General features: G+C 34.5%; 1 protein-coding gene across 21 annotated transcripts in view; it reads left to right on the top strand.

The window, feature by feature from the left end:
- CEP128 (centrosomal protein 128) overlaps positions 1-9,743 on the top strand; it is a 394,735-nt gene that overhangs the window by 283,273 nt on the left and 101,719 nt on the right. Inside the window, exon 21 of one of the 21 annotated variants that reach the window (XR_013386593.1) lies at positions 5,355-5,512. The exons of 19 other annotated variants lie outside the window; for them this stretch is intronic. The gene's annotated coding sequence lies outside the window, so the exon portion shown is untranslated. Of the gene's footprint in view, positions 1-5,354; positions 5,513-9,743 lie in introns of those variants that run through there. One more of the 21 variants, XR_013386594.1, reaches the window with a different exon arrangement.

Raw genomic sequence — 9,743 nt, 5'->3', positions numbered from 1 at the left:
CTTCAAAAATTAAAAAAAAAATTTCAAGGAATCCGTGAAAACTAACCATTAACTAAGTATAGATATATAGATCCCAGATTAAGAATTCCTGCCTTAGATGTATCCTTAGGTTTGTATTGTTATAAAATTCAACTCAAAGCAATGCATCTGCATTTTTAAGATATGTGTTGTTTTCACCTTACACGTACATGAATCAAAGGTTGCTAGTCTTTTGTGAAGCTACTCAAAAAGAAAAAGACATACGTAATTGTATGTACGCCTTAAAGTACCTCGCTCATGCTTTCAATTGTTATATCCACATTTCATACTGCGCTCTACAATCTAATCCTTTACATTCCACATGTAATTTTGAAGAATAAGATCAGATGACTTATGAAATCAGTAACATCTCTTTTAGGGGTTGGCAAACTGTGACCCACAGGCCACCTCTGGCTCTCTGCCTGTTTTCATGTGGATGGTGAGTAAGAGTAGGTTTTACATTTTTAAAGGTCAAAAAAAAAAGTCAAAAGAAGCATAATATATTGTGGCACATGAAAATTATATGAAATTCAGATGTCAGTGTTCATGAAGTTTTACTGGAATACAGCCACATTGATTTATTTATGTATCCTCTAAAGCTACTTTCGTACGCTACAATGGCAGAGTTGAGCATGTGAAAAAGAGACCTATAGCCTGTAAACCTAAAGTATTTATCTGGTCATTTATAAAAAAGTTTGTTGACCTCTGCTCTAGTTCATTGAATTCACCAAATGTTTATTGAGTGCCTTCATGTACTGAGTCTATGACATTCTAGTATTCTGTTTGTCTTCATGATATTGGCAAATGTTTTTTTTTTATATATGAAATATGAATGTCATTTGTAGCATTTTATATTTCTCATCAGAGCTGATGAGATCTGAAACAGGCAATGCTTTAAATCTTAATAAATGATATTGGCAAGGGGTGGGGCAGCTTAGAGGTCCATTTCAATGAAAAATAAGTATTTTGAAAAGATACTATCTTTGTCTAAAGATAAAACAAAAAATCATTCCATTACATATACCTAATTTTAGCTGCATAAATAATGCCATAAACAGCTCTCTGAAGTCTTTGACCACATCTGTGTGGACATGTTTTTCTTTTACCCCATTGTACCTGTCAGCTTTAATTTTAAAAGTAAGGCAAGCAATTCCATTTATATGACTTCTGCCCTTATGCTGCTGCCTTATAAGAAATGAGCAGCTGGAGAGGGGAAAGGTCAAAACATGCACATACCTGCCCAAGAACAAAGTGGAAACCACAAGGTCTAATTTTAGCCTTTATTCTCTTGGGAATAACCTAACAGTCACTAACAGGAATTGTCTTGGAATTAATAAACAACAAACTGTAAGATATGAGTCATAAAAAAAAGGAAACATGATTTTCATATGATGTTGAGTGGAAATAACAGAAGGATTGAGTTATCAGTGAAAAATGCTGAGGTTAGAGTCTTTTGAAGCCAAAGTAAAAAAATACATGATAGCAGATATGGAACTTGACTTTTGAGAAATAATAAAACAAATGAATCTCAAAGACTAACCTAGAATGCAGTCTGTTTTTAGTCTTTCTGATTTTCTTATGTGTGTTTTAAACTGCTTAAAATAGCACTATCACCCTTCAAGTAGTTTTACAAGATTTTGCTTAATCTGTAGAATTTGCTTCAAATCCCATTTGATGGCATCTCTTATCCATTCATCTCTACTGCTAGCCACTGATGTGACCATCAGTAGAATAAGAACACCACCTTTTGGGGGTGCCTGGGTGGCTCAGTGGTTTAGCGCCTGCCTTTGGCCCAGGGCGTGATCCTGGAGTTCCAGGATTGAGTCCCACGTCGGGCTCCCTGCATGGAGCCTGCTTCTTCCTCTGCCTGTGTCTCTGCCTCTCTCTCTCTCTCTCTCTCTCTCTCTCTCTGTCTCTCATGAATACATAAATAAAATCTTTAAAAAAAAAGAAGAACACCACATTTTGGTATAGATTTTTTTCATTTCTTTTGGTATAGATTTTTTTCATTTTTCATTTCATTGGTATATATTTCATTATTCATTTTTCATTTTCATTTCATTTTTTTCATTTCACTCTATAATCAGAGAGTCTTATACAAACCAAAGAGGAAGAAATTCCTAAGGAAAAAGAATTCCTAAGGAAAAGAATTGGAAAATAAATCCATGCCAGGTTACTTTTCAGGTAACTAAGCCTTTCTTACTGTGTTGGTTTTGCTGAACTTACTTGCTTTCTTCAATTAAAAAGTTCATGACAAGATATTTCAAAACATAGTATATAGAAATTAAAATGGACATTCCTGTACCCACAACCTAAATTTAGCAGATGGTAGCATTTTGCCATTTCATTTTTATGAAATTGTTGCATATTGTTAGAATCCTAAGCATACCCCTTTTCTTCTCACAGTCTTTAGTTGTGACCACTATCCTGCATCATTCTTGTGGGTATGTTTATACTTTCAGTATTTATGTATGTATTTATAACTTGCTTCAGTTGTCTTTTACATTTTTCATCTCTATATATTTGGAAATGTGTATCCTATTTCTGTTATTTGGGTACATATTTAGAAACAATAATGTCTATTTAAAGCATATAGTACTAGTATCTGTCTCTTCAGACATTAAAATCTGTCTTGACTCACCCCACTTTGCCTGTTAGAATTTATCTAGGTTTAGTTACATATTGTTCTCAAACATTCTTAAGCTAATTATTGTTGTTAATCGTGATGCTTATTTAGTGTTACCCACATATTTACCGTTTTCATTGCTCATCATTGTCCCTGTCGCCCAGTTTTGTTTTGTTTTTTCTCCCCCCTGGGCTCAGTTTTTTTCTTACTGAAAAGTATTATTTAATAGCTCTTTCAGTGAGTGGTAGATTCTGTCTTGGAAATGTCTTTTATTTTTTTCTTTCAGTTATTCTATTACTTTAAATTGTGGGTGTGCCAATCATCTGGGTTTTTTTTTTTTTTTTTTGGTTTTTTTTTTGGTAGACTCTTACTCATGGTGAACGATTCCTTGTGTGTTTTGTAGTTACTGCTTGTGACTTATTTAAATGGGAATTTTACGTAATCTGGCTTGTGAAAGTTTTCCTATAAAGCAGTCTTATGTTTACTTCTTTATAGGCCTCAGGAGAGTCCCCAACCCAAGACCAATTTTAAAATGTTAATTTCTTACATGTAGCACTCATACTGTGCAGGCAGTATATGTTTTTACTCCAAACCAGTATAAAACAAAGGAGCCTTGGTCAGGTCAGAGATAGGCTTTATTATCATCTGAGTCAGGAAAGATCCTTTTTTTTTTTTTAATCTTTTTTTTTTTTTAAGATTTATTATTCATGAGAGATACAGATTGAGAAAGAAAGAGAGAGACACAGGCAGAGGGCTCCTCACAGGGAGCCTGATGCAGGACTTGATCCCAGATCCCAGGAACACAACCTAAGCTGAAGGCAGGCACCCAGCTGCTGAGCCACCCAGGCATCCCTATCTTTTTAATAAGAGAGCATACACCAACAGAGGAGGTCGTGGTGGGTGGGTGGGAGTGGGGTAGAGGGTGAGGGTGGGTGAAAGAAAATCTTAAACAGACTCCACACCTAGCATGGAGCTGGTCACACAGCCTGGTCTCACGACCCTGAGACTGTCCTGAGCCCAAGTCAAGAGTCCCACACTTAACCAATTGAGCCACCCTGGTGCCCCAGGAAAGATCATATTAAGGATCCTTTTCCTAATGGTACAGCCCATAGAACAGAGTTATTCAGTTTGGTCTGTGAAGGACCAGCAGCATCAACATTACCTGGGAGCTTGTTAGAGATGCAGATTCCCAGACCTGCTGAGTCAGACACTCTGGAAGCAGATTGAGCAGTCTAGGTTTAATCAGCCCTCTAGGTGATTCTTATGAATGCTAAAGTTTGGGAAGTACAACCTTAAAGAGGATTCCAACTTCATGTAAGAATCTAGGTTCCAGCTTGCTTTCTCATTTACGCAGGCCTCAAGACCTTATTTCCTGTCAGTCAATGGGCATTACAATCTGAAACTCAAGCTGTTAGAGCCTCTCCTCAGGTTGGTAGACCAATCCCCAATCCACTGCAAGGTCTGCTGCAACAACAATTTGTCCATCACAGGTTGTCATTTTACTCTTTGTGCATTCAGGGACATCTCTTTTTTCTTATGAACTCAACTGTGTTTTATGTAGAATTTCAAGATATGTGCAGCAAGAAGACTTGTAGCATAACTCAAGTCATCTTATTGCTAGAAGACTTAGCTAAATTGTTCATGTTTATTACTGATATTATCTTGAATAGTAGATACATATAGTGATTGTTTGAAATTTGGATACTGAGAATAGATGTGTGGCCCTAATTTTCTTTATACAATTACCTGATGATCACAGCTTCTTTAAATCTTCACACGCACACAAAAGATATGGGAATAAATAATAAAAATAGGAGTGTTGAATACTTAAAGGTCTTGCATTTTACAAAATGGAATCAAGATAATTGCTCTCAAAAACACTTAATATGTCTTAGTTGTAAGTTAAATGCTTTATATGTATCATCTAATTAAATCCTTAGAAATAGTCCATTCCCATTTTACAGATGAGAAAGTGAAAGCATGAGGAGTGTAGGTATCTGGCCCAAATCACCTGGCTATTAGCTGAAGTGGGATCTGAACCCATGCAGCCCAAATAGAGACCTGATGCTCTAACCTATACACCACACTTGCTCTAAAGAAGGAAAAACAGCATTTTGAACAAATATAGTTTGTGTGTGTCATGCTAAACCCTTTCACCGATTTCCTATTTAATGCTTATAACAATCCTACAAGTCATTCCTACCAGTCACCCCACCTTTTTGTGGTTTTTAAGACATGGTGCTCACATAAATAAATATTTTGCCTGACTGAATTAGAGTTGAATTTGAACCTAAGTCTACTTTCTACCAAAGCATCCATGATAAGTAGGTAGGCTTACTTAGCTCAAAATTTATTTTACTGTGGTTATAATATAGGTTTTTTATTGGAAAATTACCAGCCCAACGATTGGAAGTTTTTGTTTAGGGGACAGAGTAATATCCAGCCCTGTGATTAACAGAATCATTGAACTAAGAAGTCTGAAACAAAATAATCTTTGTTTTATTGACTAGGGAAATAGGGCCATTTATTATGTCACCCATTCTTCCTGACTTTCAGTTTACTCTTGTTTGTTTTTAAACTACACCATGTTTAAATGTTTTTGTAGCTCTGATATTCTAATTCAATACAAGTAATACATAATAATTTAGTTTTTCAAACTATAGACAGTTAACTCTTAATGATTCAATCTTACTTTGTGCTCTTTCCTCAGTGAGACTCCATCTAGTATTTTGTGACATATAATGATACGAATTTGAAACATTCATGACTGATGTCAGGAGAACTAAAGTAAACTTGGTCATCTTACATGATTTTCCTGCTCTTTGCTTCTTAAGAATCTCGTTAGCATTGGTCATCATGACTGGAAATGTAAGCACTTGATTGTTAAAATACTTATTATATCACAGAAACGGATCATTGAACTTGGGTAATTTAGCATAAGAGACAAATGTACAAATTCTAAGTCCATCTTGGATTAGACGTCCAGCTTTGCTAATTCCCAGTCATGAAGGTGAGTTTATCTCCCATCCTGTTTTATCCTCTATAAAATAGGGAAAATAACAGTCTTTACACAATTAGGTGAGGATTAAATGAGAAAATGCAAGGATACCTTTAGTGCAATGTCTGGAGCATGAGTAAGCATTCATAAATTTCAGCTATTCTTATTGTCATTGTCACCATGATGATTCCTATTAAGCATCTTTCCTTTATATTATAGCTCTCACTGGATGAACTATCAGGGAAGTAAAAATGGAATACGGAAATTGATGTGAATTTTTTAGTTGCGTTAAGAATTATTGGAGTCTAGCTCCTATGCTGTTCTCATCAGCAAGAGTAAAGTTTAGCAGGCCACAGGAGACCCACTCTAAGTGAAGTTCATTTGTAGTCAGACCCATTGGTTAGCAGTTGCTGCTGGTGCTTACACAGTCAGTGACCCTTGAACAACGTGGGTCCACTTATACGTGGATTTTTGACTGTTCAGGGATCACTGCCCCTAACCCTCTTGTCATTCAGAGGTCAACTATGTAGGTTTTCTGTATCTAAGCTTGTGCTGCAGAGTGTTCTTATATACATTGAGATAATCTGTCTCAGTCCTGTACACCAATGGGCCTGTCTGCTGCTGTCATTTCTAAGCAACTGACGCTTGGAGTTGTGCTTTCATGTCCCAAAAACATTTCTCCTGGCCACTTTTCTCACAGTTTCCCACATCTACTCACCATGAGGCCAATGGCTAGCTATTCCATTTTCATCAGTCCTTTTCACATGTTCACTGCTAAGAAGCCAGGTTGTTTAGCTGTTGGCTGATTGCATATCTCTGGGTTTTACTAGTAGAGATCTTCTAAGGCTATGCCCTATAACTGGTTAACCCAGAATAGCGAATGCTGAAAAAGAACAGTATTTGATGGATCCTGATCATCCCTTGGACCCTGATTATCCCTTGGATTTTGATGCCAAGCTTTCTACATTTTTAGTTTCCTGGCAAGGTTATTATTTGACCTCATATTGTTGAATTGCAAATTGTAGTTCTATGCTATTGCTAGTTTATGTGACTATAGACGTTCCGCATTATAAGTGGTATTTAATCTTTGTATCTAAAATCTGATTTTTGGATCATAGTACTGGGACGATTTCTTGCAAATTTTATGCAAATTTACTCCAAAACTAATTAATGTCATTTATTACTACTTATCATATATTTATTGTTTATTATTCACTACTCACTGAGGATGCAAATTCAAGTAAGATATATGATCTTTTGATCTTTTTGGGATTAGTTACACAGGTGCACACTTGGTGATAATTCATTGAACTGTCCATTTGATAACCTTTTCTTTGTGTACTTTATACTTCTTAGTAAAAAAGTTAAAAAAAGATGTGGTCTGACCTCAAGGTATTTTATAGTCTAGTAGGAAAGCAGACATGTAAATTAGTGATTTTTAAGCAGTGATTAACGCTATTACATGAGCAGATTTCTGTGAAAGCACAGAGAAAAGTCACCTATACTAGGAATTTATGAGAAAATTCTTAGAAGAGATGACACTATACCAAAGTTTTAAAGGTTAGGTAGTAGTTATTCATGCAAAGAAAGGCATTCAGAAGAGAAGGAGCAGCATTATGAAAACAGTATCTCATGGAGCAGCCTACCTGAATGGGATGGGGTGCTTGTATGGTTGGAGGTGGGTCATGAGAGCTGAAATTAGGCTACTTATATTGAACACAATCTGCAGGGACCCTGGATGTTACCCTGAAGAGCTTAAAGACAGAACGATTAAATAGTAATAATAAGGCTTAACCATGGCAAAGGGAATTCTCAAAAGATACTGAGAGTGTGTGACAAAAGGATAGGAGAGACTCCTGGAGAGCAGTGTTATATCAGCCAGGATGGGCATGTGATCAGTAGTGTCAGATGTTGCAAAGATCCTAAATAAGGTAGAAATAGAAAGGTATCCATTGGCTTCAGCAAATATAGGAGGTGATGTAATGGTACTATAATTATATAGAATAAACTATATTATTTCCGAGTAAGTCATTTTGTTACTTGTCCTCTTTTTTTTTTTTTAAAGATTTTATTTATTCATGTGAGAGAGAGAGAGAGAGAGAGAGAGAGAGAGAGGCAGAGACACAGGCAGAAAGAGAAGCAGGCTCCATGCAAGGAGCCCAGCGTAGGACTCGATCCTGGGACTCCAGGATTTCACCCTGGGCCAAAGGCAGGCGCTAAACCGCTGAGCCACCCAGGGATCCCCTGCCCTTTTTTCTTATCCTTTTTTTAACCACATCAATTTTTTCCTTCCCATTTTATTTGTATTTTATATATCTTACTCATTCTTATATCTCTTTCTCTTTATAACTCCTTCCCACTATTATTTAGAAACTTTATCTTGTTAAATATGAAAGAGATTATTTTATTATGGAAATTTATGTATAAAATATTTTCTATAATCAATTTTTCTTTATTAAATGAGATTAGCTTTTTATGTAAACAATTTATGTAAACAGTGGTTTTTAATCAAAATATAATGAGGTCATTTAGAATTTGTATTTAGAAATATGTTACATATTACATACATGCATATACACACATACATACATAGAAAGTGAGACAGATCATCTCTTATAAAGGGTCATTTGGATAACAATTTTGGAAAATATTTTTAAAGGTGCCTTTTTATTGTTTCAGAATAGTTTTGAAGCAAATGGCAGTTTCTGTACGTAGTTTGTGTTACATATAACTGTAAGATCATAGCCATCATTACCTAGCAGTTATTTTTACTTCTAAGCCTTTAAGACAGCATTTCTGGTTTGTCTGATGTTTAAGAATTTTAGAAATTACTTTCAAAATGTAATTGGATCTATTAAGCTTTCCTAATTTCAGTTGAATTCAGTGTTGTCAACCGTAACTCTGGATGTGCTACTTTAATTTTCACTATACCTTCACTATTATGAAGGTATCTACATTTTACTAGGTCCATTTTTCCTCTTCAGGCTAGTTTTGATTACTAGTATTTTGATACACCATTTTGCTTTCAGTTTCCAAGATACAGCATTATTAAACAATTCACAGACTCTCAAAGAATATGATTATCCTTTGATATTTTTGAAATTTGAATTCTGAGTAAATCTCAAATGAAAATTCTTGGTACTTTTTTAAGTAGATAAGAATCATGATGTCCTAATCTAGTATGATCTAATGTGGTAATAACCAAGGCCACTATATATAACACGAGAAGCACATTGATCAAATTAATGATTATTCTCTTTGTCCATGCTCTTCCTAATCTTAGATTTAGCATTCCTTTTCATTCTTTCAGTGTATATGTGTACATAGCTCTATATTTTCTTTGTTTACTCTTTGACTTCTTTCACCAAGTCATTTTGAGATATTTTAGATTATTTAACATAATTTATTTATTTAACATAATATAATTTCATAGAAGCCAGTAAAACAACCCTGAAATCAAGTATATTGGACAAGAAATGCTTATCATTATTTAAAGAATAGTTAAAAGTGAGACTCTGTTTTTGTGGTATAGGCTTATACCACATAAAACAGCAAGATTGTAGCCATTAGGTTAGCAGGTACTCTTATACCTGAGTTTTTAAGAGCATTATTTACTGATTTTTATTATATTTAAAATGCTTCATATTTTATCTTTTAACTTTGAGGAATACTTGAAATTTAAGCTTTAATTTTGTCAAAATGTTTATATTTTAAAAGAACCATAATCTAAGATTCTATGACATTAGTGTTAAATTGAATTATCCACATATTTTATTGAGACACTTTTCACTAGATTTCTCTGTTGATTTACATGGCCATAATTCATAAACAACTTTCTCATTCCTAAAATTTACTTTAGATAAAAATTAATTACTTTTTTTTGCTTGTTTGTTACTTAATACCAGTATCTAATTCTCTTTTTTTTTCCTCAATAATGCATGGCAGTGTAAAGTTCTATTAATATTTTCTCTTTAGGCTTTTAATATTTAATAAACATGCATTGAATAGATTTAATAACGAAAGGGAGAATTTCTTGTGATTCTTGTAACAAAATAGATTTTCATTAAATACTTTGTTTACCATTGATTCCAAGGTTTAAAA

The sequence above is a fragment of the Canis aureus genome, chromosome 9, assembly GCF_053574225.1.
Source record: "Canis aureus isolate CA01 chromosome 9, VMU_Caureus_v.1.0, whole genome shotgun sequence".
Taxonomy (NCBI): domain Eukaryota; kingdom Metazoa; phylum Chordata; class Mammalia; order Carnivora; family Canidae; genus Canis; species Canis aureus.
The sequence above is the reverse complement of the archived record's forward strand: the minus strand, read 5'-3'. Positions and strand labels throughout refer to the sequence as shown.